General features: G+C 35.8%; 1 protein-coding gene and 1 non-coding gene across 2 annotated transcripts in view; one reads left to right on the top strand and one right to left on the bottom strand.

Annotated features, from left to right (window-relative positions):
- Ppm1l (protein phosphatase, Mg2+/Mn2+ dependent 1L) overlaps positions 1 to 17,636 on the bottom strand; it is a 272,306-nt gene that overhangs the window by 207,042 nt on the left and 47,628 nt on the right. The gene's annotated exons all lie outside the window — the stretch shown is intronic.
- On the top strand, positions 2,050 to 2,156 carry LOC113199217 (U6 spliceosomal RNA). Its single transcript, XR_003302943.1, has one exon. It is a non-coding gene; the product is annotated as a U6 spliceosomal RNA (small nuclear RNA).

Raw genomic sequence — 17,636 nt, 5'->3', positions numbered from 1 at the left:
ATAGCATCATTAAGCCAGAGTCTAACAAAGACCCCAAACCATATACTGAGCCATGGATCAAATTCCACGTTAAAGTCCAAGCTGTAATTAAAAATTAAAAATTACAGCTTGGGCTTGCTCAATTGGTAGAGTGCTTGCCTCACATGCACATGGCCCTGGAACCAATCCCCAACCCCACCCCCAAAAAAATTAAAGTTTGAACATCCATATGCCAGAGGACTCATATCTACCATAAGAAGCTATCTAGTTTGACTCATCTCAGAGGTAAGACTAATGATTTACCTATAGTGGGGCTATGTCTAAAAACAATGGAATCCTGACAGTCATCCTAAGGCAGAGTGGTCAGGCTAACCAAGAGGGACAAAACTAGCCCTCTGCAGCACAGATTCTGGAAGGTACCACACATCTAGGCAGAAAGTAATAAGATTCATGCAGATCAGCTAGACAGTTTTACACAGCTATGTGTCAAAAATCTACACAGAAAGGCAAACTCTTGCCTAGAAAAGTTGAAGGTTATCAAAAGCAACAAAGGGAGAAAGGATCTTAATCCTTATTCATACTGTAGAAGCTGGCTACAACCTGCTCTGTTATAGCACCTGCTGGGCATGGTTATTGAGTGTTCACAAATATCAGCCAAAGACCAAAAACAAACAAACAAACTAGGAGCCTTTGTGCATTTCTCTTCTGATGATAAAATGACTTCAAAATAGCAATAGCTCAAAAAAGTGTTAGATCTGATACTGTTTTAATAGCCAAATATTCTTAACTTTCTTCTTGTCTTCTCGTAGTCTATTCACTCAATCAACTCTGCCAGGCAAAATAAGAGAGTTAAACATTAAGAGTGCTGCTCTAAGTGACTTCAGAAAAGTTACTTTCTCCTCTAATATTGTCTATAACATGGGAGAAGTGACAATACTTGCTCATGAGGTTGGAGGATCCAATAATGCATGAAATCATTTAGCACTGTAAGTAGTCAATGCAAATGAGCTGCTATCATTACTAGCATTTTAGGCTAAACTATGAGAAAACGCCACTTTTACAGGTCATGGTCAAATATGGGCAATTTCCAGTCTCTACCCAAAGACTTAAAATCAACCTACTATAGTGACACAGCCACATCAATGTTTATAGCAGATCAATTCACAGTAGCTAAACTGTGGTACCAACCTAGATGTCCTTCAATAGATGAATGGATAAAGAAACTGTGGTATATATACACAATGGAATATTACTCAGCATTAAAAGAGAATAAAATTATGGCATTTGCAGATAAATGGATGGAGCTGGGGAATATCATGATAAGCTAAGTAAGCCAACCCCAAAAACCCAAAGGCTGAATATTCTCTCTGAATAGTGGATGCTAACCCATAATGGGGTGAGGGGATATGGGAAAAATGGAGGAACTTTGAATTGGGTAAAGGGGAAGGAAGAGAGGGGAGTGGGCATGGAGGTAGGAAAGATGGTGGAATGAGAAGGACGTCATTACCCTAGGTACATGTATGATTGCACAAATTGTACTACTGTACATTGTGTACAACCAGAGAAATGAAAAAAGTTGTGCTCCAATTGTGTACTATGAAACAAAATGTGTTCTGCTATCATGTATAACTAATTAAAACAAATTAAAAAATTTTAAAAGAAAAATTATATTTACAATTTTGTATGATTTAAACTAAAACATATCAATCATCGTCATCATAAATTTATTAAAACTATTATTAGTAACATTATTATTGACAAAGATTTTTGACCTTTTAACGTCCTAACGTAGGCTTTTATATGCTTATTTAAATTGGAAAATGCTAACAAACAGAAAGTATTCCATTGTAAGAGGCTATTTATTTATCTACCTTCCTATAAAGATATATCAGGAATAAGGGAAGCCAGTCTACAACAAGATACAAGAATATTACTCATGAATAAACTGACTTCAAAAAAGAATCTTTGGGGGCTATCTTGTTTAACTAACTAAGCTTTTTCCCATATTCATAACAGTGTCCTAGGCACTGGAGCATAAAATGGAATACAAAATTAAGAAAAATTAAATTAGTGCTTGCTTCGACAGCACATACACTAAAATTGGAATGATACATAGAAGATTAGCATGGCCCCTGCACAAGGATGACACACAAATTTGTGAAGTGTTCCATATTTTTTTTATTAAGATATGAATTTGGGGGCTGGGGTTGTGGCTCAGCGGTAGATCGCTTGCTTAGCACATGTGAGGCCCTGGGTTTGATCCTCAGCACCACATAAATATAAATAAATAAAGGTATTATGTCCAACTACAACTAAAAAATAAATGAAAAAATGTTAAAAAAAAAGATGTGAATTTGGTGTCAACATATCTTATATACAATCAGAGATATGATAAATTGTGGTCTAATGGTGTATTAAAAATTGTAATACAAAAAAAGGAAGAGGGGAGAAAAGTGAGTTTTTTTATTTTTTTCTAAATTAGATCAATTTTTGTTTCTGGTATAATTTGGAAATCTTTCCATTTTATCATCCTTTGGAATTAAACATTAATTGAGGAAACATAAAGAGATAAAGATATTATGTATATAATAAAGGAGAGGAAAAAAAAGAAAGGTTAAATTAAATTAAATTTTTGATGTTTAGGGATCCCAAAAAGAATTTTAAAAATGAAAAGTTATACTCAAAGAAAATAAAATGAGGGTAGAATATTTGCGTAGCATGCCTGAGGCACTGGGCTCACTCCCCAGTACCACATAAAAAAATCTAAATAAACAAAATAAAGGTAGTGTGTCCATATACAACTAAAAATATTTTTAAAAAGAAAAGAAAATGAGGACCAAATCAGGAAGGAGATTATAAAAATATGACATGGATCCCTAAAGCACAGAAAACAAAGCAAAAATAGACAAATGGAATTATATTCAATTAAAAAGCTTCTAAATAGCGAAGAAAACAATCAACATTGCAGAGAGAACCTACAGAATGGGAGAAAGTATACACCTGACAAGGGTTTAGTGTCCAAAATATATACTACAAGATCTCAATAGCAATACAATAAATAATCTGATTTTAAAATGGGCAATAGAGTCGGGGTGGTGCACGCCTGTGATCTCAGTAGCTAAGAACTGAGGAGGACCATGAGTTCAAAGCCAGCCTCAGCAACCTAGGGAGGCCCTAAGCAAATTAGCATGACCCTGTCTCTAAATAAAATATGAAAAAAGGGCTGAGGATATGACTCACTAGTTAAATGCCCCTGGGTTCAATCCCAGGTACTTTAAAAAAGAAAAAAAAGTCAATAGACATACATGGACATTTATCAAAAGAAAACATAAACAGGTACATGAAAAAAATGTTCAACATCACTAATAATCAGAAAAATGTAAACCAAAACCAAAATGAGATATCACCTCACCCCACTAAGAATGGTTAATATCAAAAAGATTAAATTTAGATATCAAGTTGCTAGCAAGGTTGCAGAAAAAAGGGAAACCTTGTACACCAGCTAGGAGCAAGAAGTTCTGGGGTACTACCACATATTATGGTAACTTTATATAACAATTATGAATATACATTTCAAACAGCTGAAAGAACAGATTTTTGAAAGTTTTCACCACAAAGAATTGATATATGTTTGAAGAGATAAGTTTCACCTGATTTAAGCATTACACAATGTATACATGTAGCAAAAATTACATAGTACCATGTTAATATGCACAACTTTTATATTTTGTGTATCAGTTAAAACAAATGAAAGAAAAAAATAAAAATTATATATAATACACATATATAAAAATTTCTTGTTCTTGTCTTCTAAAAGACATATACTATGTCTTTCTATATACATAATATGTGCAGACACAAGACGACTAAACAGTTGCCAATGACAGTGACAGACCATGATTTGTGGTCATGATTCTAATAATGGAGGTGCACTATTCCATCCACATTGTCTCATCTGGTGCTCCTTATGCCCACCGGCCTACTTTTGACAGGTGGTGAGTTAGTGTTAAAATAGCAGATTTTTGTCATAGAATGAGCAAGCTGACACTCGTAGGATTCCAGCCGATGGCCTTTAACTCATCAAAGAATTCCCTGTCCTCATCACACACTAACAGTGCTAAAACATGCATTTAAATACCATCAACCATGTCACTACTTTAAAAAGCATTCATAGTTTGGACTGCTATAACAAAGCACCATAGACTGGCTGAATTATAAACAACAGAAATTTATTCCTCACAGTTCTGGATCCTAGAAGACCAAGATGAGGATGCAAGCCAGCATGGTCAGATTCTTGTTTGGGTCCTCTTCCAGATTATAGATGGTTGGTTCCTCATTGTATCCTCACATGGCAGAAAGAAAGCTAACTAACTCTCTGGCCTCTTTGTATAAAGGCACTAATCTCATTCACATAAGTGTCACCTTCATGACCTAATTACCTCCCACAGAACATTGGTAATTAAAGTATAATCATTTACACATTTACACAACAGAATAAGAACCTGAACTTTACTTCTTATCAATATCTCACAAACCAATATTTTTGAGAATTTTCTCACTACCCTAGCCATCTGGAATCAAGAAGAACATTAAGAAAAATCAACAGAAGCACACAAGCAAAGAACAGAAAACAACATTAACTAGTTTCCTGTAAATAAGAACTCCCCTGGATTTCATCTCACCAAAAGCTATTCTGGCAACCTTCCAGTAGTCCAGTGCTCCACAAATTATGCATACTGATTTATGTAAAGCAGGCTTTCTTTTTGTCTTACGATAACAGAAGATAATTTGATCTTATTTTTATGAGTAGGAATTTTTTAAATTGTCTTTGTCTTCTAAAATTTACTTTTCATATTTATTTTTGTTTCATGGTTTTTATGTGTGTGTTTTTCCTCTTTTGATCTCAATTTGTTTTCCTTAAACACAGTCCTTTATTAAAAGGTCTCCCTTTTAGAGATTTTCATTCAACTTTTCTTAATTTTGCATTTAAGCACAAGAGACTAGGATAGTGCCTTGACCTTAGCAGTTGTTTGCTAAACAAATGTACGAAAGCATCTGTGCTTAACTTAGCCATTTGAAACATTCTTAGATCTGGATACATACTAGTTTTCATTACTACTAACACATTTTTACTCACATAGAACTTCATAAAGTACCATTTGAAGTACAGTAATTTCTATTCGACAACATTTTGAAGTTGAAATATGCCTTCCAATCTATAATGCTTACAGATATTTACTATTATCATGCACAGTAAAGTTAGGAAAAAAGTTTTATTTATACGCAATTTTTAAAAAGACAAACTTTTAAATAACTCATATATATACATTAAACACCAATGCACAAATCAAAATTTGAGACCCAAAACACTCTTGTTATACATACTTTTATTTTAATATATATAAAATATCCCTAGGTACTTTTTTCTTCAAGGCCCCTAATAATGGCAAGAGTCTTGTAAGGAACAGTACAAACCAAAGGAGGAAGGATAACAGAAAATATTTGGTTTATTCAAATGATGAAGTTCTGGAGTCTTTTAGAAACACAATACTGAAACTACCTCATATTTCATTAAAAGAGCACTAATTTCTTCATATGAAGAAATTGATGATTTGCTGAAAACTCAGCTTTTAGAAAAAGATAAAAGGAAAATACTGCAAAAAAAGAATTATTGTGTTGGGTGATTTTAATTTTAAATAGCTTATTATTATTAAATAGAGCTATGAAAAGGTAAAAAATATACAACAGTACGGGTGGTACAGTGTGAGGAATACAGGCTATGCAGTCAAAAGACCTCAGTTCTGACCCTACCTTCATCTCTTTACCACTAAGGCTGTCCACAAAATATAGTGAAATTACACAGGTAATGTTTGTAGTGCAGGAACCGACTAGTAAGTAAGAGCTCAATGAATAATAATACCACAACTACTCAAATAAGGTCTATTGAATATTGTCCTCTTTCAAAATCCTAATAGAATGTAATGAGATTAAACATAGAAAAATCCACAAATATAATGAAAACCAGAGGAAAAAATAGTAACAATATTTTGGGAGATTAAAAAAAATAGATGCATGAGTCATAATTAACCTAACAAAACTGAGAAAATTGAATCCCACATCCATAGCATCCATAGGACACTTAGCTACATTACTTGAAACTGATATTTCTCAGAGAAGCCTACTTATTTTTTGTTGTTTTATTATGTTAAAGCATCCCTGTCCACAATGCCAGTTAAGTGATTTTTAAGATTATATATGAAAATGCAATCTATTACTTCAGACAGTACATGACAAGGACATTGGAGACAAGGAATTTGATTTTTTTAAACAACAGAAATAAAAAGAAATTAGGATTGGGCAGAATAACCAACAAAACAAAGCAAATGAAAATGAGTGTTAGAAGGGCTTTAGGAATAGTAATAAGCCATTAAACTAATTAGCCACTAAATTGGAAGTTCTCAAAGAGCAAGTTAGGCTAACCAAGGAAAGCTTTCTATAATTACACTTTCCAGTTTCCAGTACTAACAACACTTACTTACATACCAAGAGAGCAAAACTTGGAGAGGAACAGAGAAGAATAAGGTCTATGTTTGGGTGGAGAGGTGATTGTAACACATCACCTTGGCCCTGTTGAGAAGTTAGTATACAAAATACAAAACAGTATACAAAATACAGGCTTCCTTCCCAGAAGTAAAATTAAGGAACACTTTATAATGCACCACCAACAGGAGTGTAATTTGATTCAGTCAACCTGGAGAACAAATTTTCCCATGCTATTATTTCATTTCTTTTTAAATACTCCTTTTCTTTCTATTTACCAAATGTGGTCATTCTACAGACCTCAATGAACAAACTATATTCTATAGCTTTAACTAACAGCTCCACATAACTGATTCTCAAATCTCCACTTCAGTCCCTGTTTCTACTATCTATTCTAGGTTACAAGCAAGAAGAAATACTATCTGGTCAACAATCTCCTCAATCTAAATAAATCCAAAACTGAACTCGTCTACTATAAATCACCCCTGCCCTAATCACAACTGTCTTTCTCAACACCTCTGAATTCTATCAATGGCACCACAGCTCTCTCAGTTACTAAAGCAGATCTTCAGTTAGCTTTGCCTATTCTGTCTCCTTCTATTCATTAAAGAACTGAAATCTTTACTTATGGAGCCAAAATTAGAACATGACCTACAAAAGTAAGAAAAAAATGCCATCACAAAAAGCAATTTAAAATAGTTTGAATATTAAAATATTGTGTTCTTCCACATATTATTACTGAGGAAGAATGGGACTGTGCAAAAATCCAGATGTTGGTTATCACATAGATGCAATTACTGTCATCCCATCTTAATCATTCTTGTCTTCACAGACATCTCTTCCTACTCACCAACATCAATGCTCTCATTCAGGCTTTCGTTTCCTCACATCTCAATAGAACTTGCTTCTTGTCTAAATCCATTGCACCCATCACCCTCTCGTATCAACAAATTTTGTTTTAGCACTGATTATTACATTCACTACCTAAAAACCTTCAATAAGTCTTCAAACTCTGCAGTGTGGCATATAATCTTATATTCTTTTCCTAGAGTTAGTGTTGGGGAGCCCTTCCACGTCACATGCATCTTCACAGGTCACAGATTAAAAGTCCCCACACAGGTATGAGATCAAGAAATAACTAGGCAATGCAAACCTCATTCTCTCAGATTTTTCTCTTTACTACTTTTCTAGCACTCCCTATACTTAATGTCTTTTTCATATTCTTCTCTATGCCAACATCACCAACAAGAATTTATAATCACTATAACTCTATAAGCAAAGAGATAATTGATTATTGTTCTAATCAATAATTATCAATAAAAAGACTTAGACATAACAAAATTAGAAGGAAGGGGACCTTAGCTGTGGAATAACTAGAATTCAAAGTCCAAAATAGGGTCAGGAGTGAAGCCAAACAAGCTCTCAGATCTGATGATGAAGGCCTCACTAAAAGATGAAGATGTCTTGCTGTCCATTTATTCAGGAAAACAGAAGTAGCATGAACACAATTTATCCCTTTATAGTTTTCCACATTTCTTCCCTATAATCTCATCAGAAGCTAGATAGTGCCCTGGGTATTCTTCCATTATAGATAAATATCAAATAGAAAAGAACTTCACTGACCAATGTTCTCAATGTAAAATTAACAAATTTGAGGACATTTTTAACATCAAACTAAAAATATCCTGTCTTGACAGAGCCTATACTTAGGCTTAAAAAAGATAGATTCTCTTTATCTTCCTTTCAATCTCACATTTTTAACTACATCATCTTAGCCCATATTTACAAACTTCAGAATAAAATGAATTTTCTTTTCCATTTCATAAAATATTCTGGTTTTTCACAGAAAAGAAACATAACAAACAATGCTCACTGTTCTCACAAATATATAAGGCCTCCATTGGAGGTTAACAGTTTCCACCAAAAAATGAAAGTGTTGTTGATTGTTGACATACACACACACACACACACACACACACACGTACACATAATCCACTCTTCTCTCCCTGCCCCCAACATAGAAGGTCCATTTAATTGAAATCTAGATATTTTAAAACAAATCTCTTTCTTCACTGGAGCAAAAGGGGAAGGCTATATTCATTCTGACAGCCTATTTTTATAAGAATGCAAAAAAGTAGAGGAGTGTGAGCAAGATGACTCTGCAGTATCTGAATAGTATTTTCAAGTAGGATTTCTCTGCCTTTTAGTTTCTGGTGTTTAACTTAAATACACTACCTCTCCTAGGGAAAAATAACCCAAAGTATGTACCCTTTCACTGCTCCAATGTCCATCCACAGGATTAAATATGTGTGCACCCTATTCAGAGCCCTACCCTAAACAAAATATAAAATGTTTGGTCTATACTAGCAAATGTTGGTTTTCTCTCTATTTCTTCTTTACCATTGCTTCACACATGCTAAACAATTGCTCTGCCACTGAGCTACCACCTAGCTCTGTGAGCTCTTCCTAATATTTCCTTACTTTACCTCTTTTTTGGGCTAAGCAAATTAACATTATCTTTTCAGATGTGGTTTTTAAAAGATAAAGCCCTTAAGAATAAAAGATATTTACTTTTCTATATATTTATAAACAAAGTTTCTCACATGAGTAAACCAGTAGGTGCCCCCATTTTACTTGATCTGTATAGCTGAGTTGTCAAAAACTTTTTTTTCAAAACAATGTTGTCCCATTGCATCAAGCTCACTTCCTTTACTTCTGAATCTCTGAGTCCAGGGTTATTACATAATAATAGTTTGGGATCTGAAAATTATAAGTTATGGCTTAAATGCATATACAATGCTAAATTAACAAGCTAAATTTGCTGTTGAAGTGCATAAGAATGGGAAATATTATTTGCTGTGTTCATAGAACAGTGCTAATTTTTTAATTTTATCTAACTACAAAAGCAATGAATATTTATTTTTTAAAAATTAGAAAATATAGAGTTGGGCATGTAGCTCAGTGGTAGAACATTTGACTATCATTTGCCTGGGTTCAAGCCCCAGTACCACCCAAAAAATAAATAAATAAAGTTTAAAAGCCCAAAGAAGAAAATTAAAACTACTAAGAGATAACTACTACTGAGTCACTGCTTTAAAACTGACTGTTGCCTGTGCATAATTTGGAGAAGGTAGAATAGAATTCTATAATTAAAATTGATCATCTTAACCATTTTTAAGTGTTAAAAGGCATTAATTACATGAAGTAGATATCTGACATACAAAAAACTTCAGTTTTTCATACCAGTTCAGAAAAAAATACCATTTGACCCTTAAACAGCAATTTTTAAAAACCTTAGTTTAGTTTCACTGTTCCTAATTGAACAAACTAAATATCCTTACAGATTTTTAAGTAACATAGTAACAGACATTATGTCCCAGCAGGAAAAATGCTACATAATTAAAGGACATGTGCGGACATCATCTACTTTCATATATGGTTGACAGGAATTTTCTCCCATTCTCACTTTCTACTAAATGCAGCCATGTGCTAAGGGTACATTTGCTACCTATAATCACAGTATTAGAAATCATGACCAGTGGCTCTAGTACCTAACGTCACACACTTCCTCTAATGCCAGACTTATCAAGCATTCCCACCCTTCCAGGAAAAGGGAAAACAGCATAATCTTTGCATACCCTCTCTTGGTTAAAGTCTCTTTTGGTTAAAGCCTCTCAGAATCTTGTAGGTTGCATCCACTGTTCCAAGGGAATAATTCTACCAAACTTTTCCTTGAAAAATCAAGCAGAGCATAATGAAACACACAAAGAACTTCCCAGCCACAGTCATTTTAAAATAGCAAGAATAAAGAAGACTTTTCCTCAAATTATACCCACAACTTCAACCTCCATTGTAAAGTACCCAGATGTTCTATCCCAGAATGCAATTCTTCTGGTTCTCTTGATATAAAGCAGAAATATTGTCAATTTCACTTTATGAAGAAAGAAAAAGGAAGAATTTAAATTTCTTACCTAAAGTTACCTGGAAATCACAGTGACAATATAGGGAAGGAACAGTTTAAGAAAGATCAATTTAGCTAGGCATGGTGGCATGTGCCTGTAATTCCAGCTGCTTAAAGGCTGAGGCAGGAGAATTGCTTGAGTCCAGGAGTTCAAGGACAGCCAGGGCAACATAGCAAGACTCACTTTTCTCAGTTTTCCACTCTTCCACTGTGCGGTGCCGACCAGCTCTGAAACCCACACTTTTTCTCCTCTTCCACTATGCTGACCTCACAATTTAGAATGCTCAATTTAAGCTCATAGAGAGAGACCTCATTCATAATATATTAAAACAGGAGTACGAAAACTTTTTCTGTAAAGAACCAGATAGTGAATATTTGGAGCTTTTTTATACCACATAGATTTTTTTGTTGAATACTCATTGTTTTCTCTTACCCTTTGAAAATAAAAACCATTCTTCATTTGTGATACCACACAAAAACTGGCAGCAGGCCACCATTTGCTGACCTCTGTGTTAGAAAACATGGTCCAAGCAAGACTCAGTGATTCAGATTTGACAAAAAGTGTAGCACTGATTCAACATCTTGATTTACTACAGTACTTTTCACTTTAGGATTGAGAGAAAAGAGGCAGGTAGAAGAGAATCAGAATTCCAGCTAGTCACTATGCATTCATTATTAAGGAAAGCATAAGGAAGAGTGGCCTCTTATTTAGATTCCTTCATTAGAGTAGTTTTAGAAACTATTAGGCATTTATTTCATTTACTTCCTGTATTCCCATCCTTTGCATATTCCAACTTAGGTATTAATCTGTCACTGAAAATCAATGCTTTCTGCAATCTAATTCAAAATATTTCAAAGGCTATAACATAATGAACAAAACCTGGGGAGTTTAAGCTGACCACAGGCTCTTTCAATATGATCAAAGGCTTCTGGGGTTCTATTATTTGAAATTATAGAAAATATTTTCCATTCACTTTATATAATACTTGTAAACATGATTTTGAATACTCGCTATAACTTGCAATAACCATGAAGTCAACCTAACACATGTTGCAATCTGGATCTAGTTCATCAACCTTACAGTGTATGATGAGCAGCATTTAAAGTGACATTCAAATTTTGCTCTGCAAAGTAAAATAATCTACTATTTATGATCTCTTGTATATTTCTGCATTGGGTACTGAACTTATATCCAGGATTTTCTCATGGGCTATCCATAAGCAAATGCTGTCATGTGCCCTGTCAGCTGGCTGGCTGACCTCTGCCTTGGTCTTGGCGGTACAACTTTAGTGTCAGGTTCAAGTGTCTCTGTTTAAAATATTTTCAACTCTGCTGATTCATGGCCAGCTGCTTGGTAGCTACAGAGTGAAAAAAGAGGATGGCCACAAGGGGCCAATTTAACAGCAACAAATGTTATTTTCATTGCCGAGCTAAACAAATTAGAAACCAGAAAACTCTAGATTCCAAAGGCCAGTAACTTATTTCATAAGGCTTCATGTGGAACAACACGGCCATACAGATAAACACAAACAGGCTGATTTTAGTCAGGAATGGCTAAAAATTGGGACAGGAATAAGAAAAATAAAAGCAGCCTGGATTTGCCCTTTGTGTCCAATTTTATATTCCCCTCTTGAGAAAACCCTGGACAGCCAAGAAGACCTGGCCCAAGACCTACTAACACACATTCGAGAGAGATTGGGAAAAGTGACCAACTGCAAAAGCCAATTACAGAGGTGCGGTCAAGCAAGGAAAGTGCTTTTCTATGTCCAAAGGGTATGGCAACATCTGTCATGATGCAAGATACCAAGCAGAGAAAGGAAAGAAAGGAAGGTGTGAATTCCTCCTAAGGGCCTGGAAGCATGCTACAAATCATTACAAATGAGTAAGAGAGGAAATAGAAACCCCATTTCACAGATGAAGAACTAAGGCCCAGAGAAAAACTTACCCAAATTCACATGATAAATGCCAAACCTAGCATTTGAACTTGGTCTGTTTCAGATCAAACCTGTCCTTTTCATTCCATCAGGCTTCATCCTCCAAATAAAAAGTACCTAAATACAACATATAGCAGACACCATACAGAAGTCAGATAGGCAGGTAGTACCGGTAAGCAGAAGGGCTTAAGGCTCAGGCCAGGATTCTGCTGTCCCATAAGAAAGATGGCAAGAGCAAGATAGGACACAGGTAACGTAACTGCTGAAGATGTCATACTTGGGCTGGACATGGTGGTGCATGCCCATAATCCCAGCAGCCTGGGAGGCTGAGACAGAAAGATCACAAGTTCAAAGCCAGCCTCAGCAACTTAGTGAGACCCTGTCTCAAAATAAAAAATTTAAAAAAAAAAAAAAAAAGGACTTGGATGTGGCTCAGTGCCTAAGTGCCTCCTGGTTTCAATCACTAGTGCCAAAAAATAAAATAAAATAAATTTTCTAAATTTTAAAAAGTCAGACTTGGCACCAAAAAAATCTTTCCAAATTCAGCTCCCAAGACCCAGTAGTATCAATGTGATGCTAGGATACAGAGCACAAAAGGTGGGGGTGAGGGTGGGGATTCAGTTGGCAACACATAAGTGCAGGAGGTCACCTGTCTGGAAAGATAAGCTGGAATACCATCACTACCACACATTGCTAAGGATTAAAGGTATATAAATACTATTTAGCTTGACTCTAGATTGACCTGGGAATTAAGTTTGACCCAGCCTTCATGTGAGAAACTCAATGTGTGGAAGAAGATGTAGTAATAGCAGAGGTTATAAACTAGAAACTGGGAGCTTTACTTCAGGGCCATGGCAAATAAAATCAACTTTCCTTTCCATTTCTTCACCTACCAAACCACAATCATGGCAATGTTAATGATCTTCACAAAAGGCCAGATCTCCACAACCAAAAGACAGAAGGAATCAGTAAAATAATTCAAGTAATTTGAGAAAAAACTTAAAAGTGTATTGACAGAGTTTGACCAAATCTTTATATTTCCAAACAGCTTTGTGCTGGCAGAGGCCAGCCTCAGAAGCAGATTCTGGGAAGAGCACAGCTGCCAGGCACACTGACATTAGCAGCTGGCATGCCTCCCTCCCTTCCTGCCAGCACTCTCACCCTTCCATGGGCTATAGCCACTACTTCTTTACTCCAGTCATTCAATCAACTATATGAAGCCAGTTGCCTGGTCATGTGAGTGGGGAGGGAAGGAAGCTGGCAGCAGGGGCAGTGAGCAGAAAAGCAGGTATTCAGGAAGGTACAATGCCCCACTGGTGACCTTCCTCTCCCCTCCAGAAAGTGCTGCTCTACAAATATGAGAAAAGAGGAATGGGAATTCAAAATTCAACCCTTGAATCACTAGGCTGTTAAGAGAGATCCAGCTGAGTGCACTAGGCTGACTGATTAATCAGTTCCCTTCTCTGCTCTGTGACGGAAGCCTCTGTCTCAAGGCACATAATTATATCCCAGTGTCCTTAGGTGTCTGAAAATGAAGGCCAGGCCTGGCAGAGCTCAAGGTCTGGAGCTGACTGCTTCTCCTCTGTAGTCAGGTGATGCCACTGTTGCCAGCCTGGGAATGAGCCAGCTGGGGTCAAGAGCCACTCATAGGATTCTACCATGTTAATGAGATTCCTCCAACTCTCCTAAAGCTCAGCAACCCCGATTCCTACCAGAAGGAGAGTCCTGGTAAGGGAGATTGGAACAACCAGATGTCTCCCTCTTAGCCTCAGTTAGCTTAGAGGAGGAAATACACTTAAATAAACACGGAATTCTTAGAAAATCTAAATTAGTACACCAAGACACTACTGCAGGGTTCAATTTAGATAAATCAAATTTCTCAGTAAAATAATCAGGCAGTGTGAGAAAGATCATTTGCTCCAGATACAAAAGATTAATTGGAAGATATTAGCCAATCATCTTCATAAAGTTCTTCCAGAAAAGAGATCAGAGTTAACACCACTATCTGACAGTCTTTATACACAAAAAAATTATTCTTAAGACATAAATCTCTAATATCCTCTTAATTTTAAACCAAATGACTACTACTTCATTCTCGGTGGAAACAAAATTAAATTACCATCCACATAACGGGGGCCGAGGGGACACTATACAGAAATATTTTTCACCTCAGTCTTTAATTCTCCAAATTAAAGACAGTCCCAACTCATAAATGCATCCTCAACTCTCTCTATATATTTTTCCTGAATCTTCTCCCAAAAAATCATGAGCTCAGGACTGATCATATTAAACAATGCAGATGATTTTAGCTTTCACCAAGTTAAAATGGCTTTTATCCCAGGAGTGTGTTCCACACCAGATACCAGTTAATGTTGTTTTTGTTTGTCTTTATTCCAACTAGCATTCCCAATATAAAATAAAGAAGAAAATTAAAAAAAAAAAAAGAAAGAAAGAAAGTGATTAGTGTTAGAAATTCAATAAATGCCTGAGCTAATTTATAGAGTACCTGGAATTTAATGCAGCAATGTAGAAAATGGTGCATGGCTACACAACATAAACTACCAATATTACAAAATGTTATTAATGTGCTGCGCGTAGCATTGCTGATTCATTATCTGTTATCAATGTAGCATGCAAAATTGTCTGAATAGTTGGAAAAACTGATTTCTTGAAGAAATGTATCCACTTGTCTAAATACCCATGTACTACCAAAGATAAGTAAAAAAAAGTTCATCGCATGTAGGTTTTCCTATAATCATTATCAAATGTTTGAATCCCAAACTAAATCATGGTGAATTACTTTTCTTTAGATGACCCTATTTAAAATGCCTTTGGTCCATCCATGGCTCTCAACCTTAGCTGCATGTTGGAATCCCCAGAGGAGTTTTGAAAATGACTGATTCTTGCCCCTGCCCCTCAGAGATTCTGATGTACCTGGCCTGGAGTTGGACCCAAATACTGAGATTTAATTTTAAAAGTTGTCCAGGTAATTCTGTGTAGAGCGTGAATCACTGCCTTAGGCAATATTAAAACATATAAATAAAAACGTACTGTAAGCTTCCTATGTGACAAGAATTGTGAGTACCTGAATAAACAAAAGCATGGGACAGCCCAGTCCTCAAAGCTCTTGATCTAAGGAGGAAAAAGTCCTGTGACTCAATAGTTAACAGTGTGCTATAACTGAGGAGTACAGAGCAGTGAAAGGCACCCTGCTGAGGACCATCCCTAAGGGAGGGATGTCAGGATGGTTTCCCAAATACCACTGTCAAGCTAGGTCTTATAGGTGAAAGGAGAATCTCCCAGGAGGATAAGTGGAAAAATGAATTTCAAGAAGAGGGACTGGAATGTGCAAAGGTCTAGAAGCTGGAGAGCATGGCCCCTTCCTTGGAGCTCTGCAAGTTATTCTTTACAGATGAGGCAGAGGGTGGGTACGAACACAAGAGGAAAAAGGGCTGGGGAGGTTTTCCAGGATGTGTAGAAGGCCAAGAATGATAATATAAATGGGCCAAGTAGGCTGAGTATAAGGCACCAGTTGGTATGGCAGAGTGCCCAAACCAAGGGGGGAGGGGGGAGAAGAAGGGAATGCTGTTGCTTTTTTAGTTCTAGCCAAGGCAAGAATAAGGGCTCAATATTGATACATTCTCCAGATTTTCAAGGGAAGCTTAGAATCTGATCCTTATGAGAAATTTGTAGGTTTTTAATTGCTGAGCCGGACAAATTATTGAATCTGCAGGCCAAATTCTGCCTTATGAACTGAGGTATGGGCTATTCCTTTCACTACATTATAGAAAATTGCTAAAGGATTTTAAAGCGGGGCGGGGGGTGGGAGGGAGTTAGTGTCCAATTTAGACACATTTTAAAATATGAATTTAAACTGCAGTGTTGCAGATAGCAGCTGTGCTTTCCCTAATGCTAGTACAGGTACTACTATTCTGAAATTTGTCCCCTACTTTTTCATTTCTCAGATTCAATACAGCACCTTCTTGCTCTTAACTATAGAAAGAAAATAAAAACACAGTTTGGAAAATGTTAAGATGCAGGTAAAGATCACATTTATTAGGCTTCAAGGTGATATAAATTATAGTTGGTTCTGAATTACATATGCTGGTGGGATACAGAAGTAGTAATCAAAAATCACAAATGATCTGCCAAGCAAGGCTAGAGCTCTAGGCCCTGGGCAAGAATCCTCTGTTGCTGGGAACACAGCCAGCTGCCCAAGCAGGGCAGCCTGACAGCAGGGGGTGGAAAGAGCCCAGGTGTCAGGAGAAGGTCACCCTGTTCCCAATGAGGACTTTGCTTCCTCCAATTGGCTCCAATCTCAATCTCCTCCCCAAGGACAATTTTCCAAATGCAAGAGATGAGGGAGATCCCTTATACATGATGATTAATAGTCAAATACTATAGGGGCCAACTACAAATGTGAATTCGCCTCATAGTTATTATCTGTTTAAAGTCACAAGATAAAGCTATAGGGCACATTAACCCCCAAGCATGGCAAACAGCATTTATGGGAGATACTCAAAATATCTATAAAAAGGAACTTGACTTAAATTTGGCAAAGGTGTATTGCACAAACATAGTTGTCTACAAACAAAATTAGGAAATGAGAATGTGTATGAATTCATGGATCTGATTAGAAGCAAATAAAAACATAAATGGGAAAAATAAATCCCACTTATTTATTAACCCCATGAAAAATAAGCAGTGGTAAGAAATATATCATAGATACCTGGCTACAACTAATTTTCATATCAAATAAATGGACAGAAGTACTAATCAAAGAAATAGAACATTTATTTCACTTAAGAGCTGCTAGAATTTTTTTTCTTCAAGTTTTCTCAAAAAAAAAAAAAAGACATATAATTACCATGTCTGGAAAATGCCTATAGTCTTTGAATGTCATTTCTAATTTTAGATATGGAAATGGGATTCTCTCGGGCATTCTGACTTCCAAAGATGGATTGTTGAACTTTGAGATTCTAGAATCTCTGGAACCTTGATATTATACAAAAACATTTATAATTCAACAAAAACAATGTTTTTTCTCTTTGACAGGGAAGAAACTTTTTAAAAGTTAAATTACATTTAACAATCTCAATACTAAGAGTCTTTCAAATATTTTTTAAAGATCAAATATTACATAAACTAAAAAAACCTTCAATGTCATAGAAAGGAAGACATTTGAATATAAGACTTAAAGCTTAATTTGAAAAATTGTTCTC

The sequence above is a fragment of the Urocitellus parryii genome, chromosome 2, assembly GCF_045843805.1.
Source record: "Urocitellus parryii isolate mUroPar1 chromosome 2, mUroPar1.hap1, whole genome shotgun sequence".
Lineage (NCBI taxonomy): Eukaryota > Metazoa > Chordata > Mammalia > Rodentia > Sciuridae > Urocitellus > Urocitellus parryii.
This window is presented reverse-complemented; position numbering and strand designations above follow the sequence as displayed.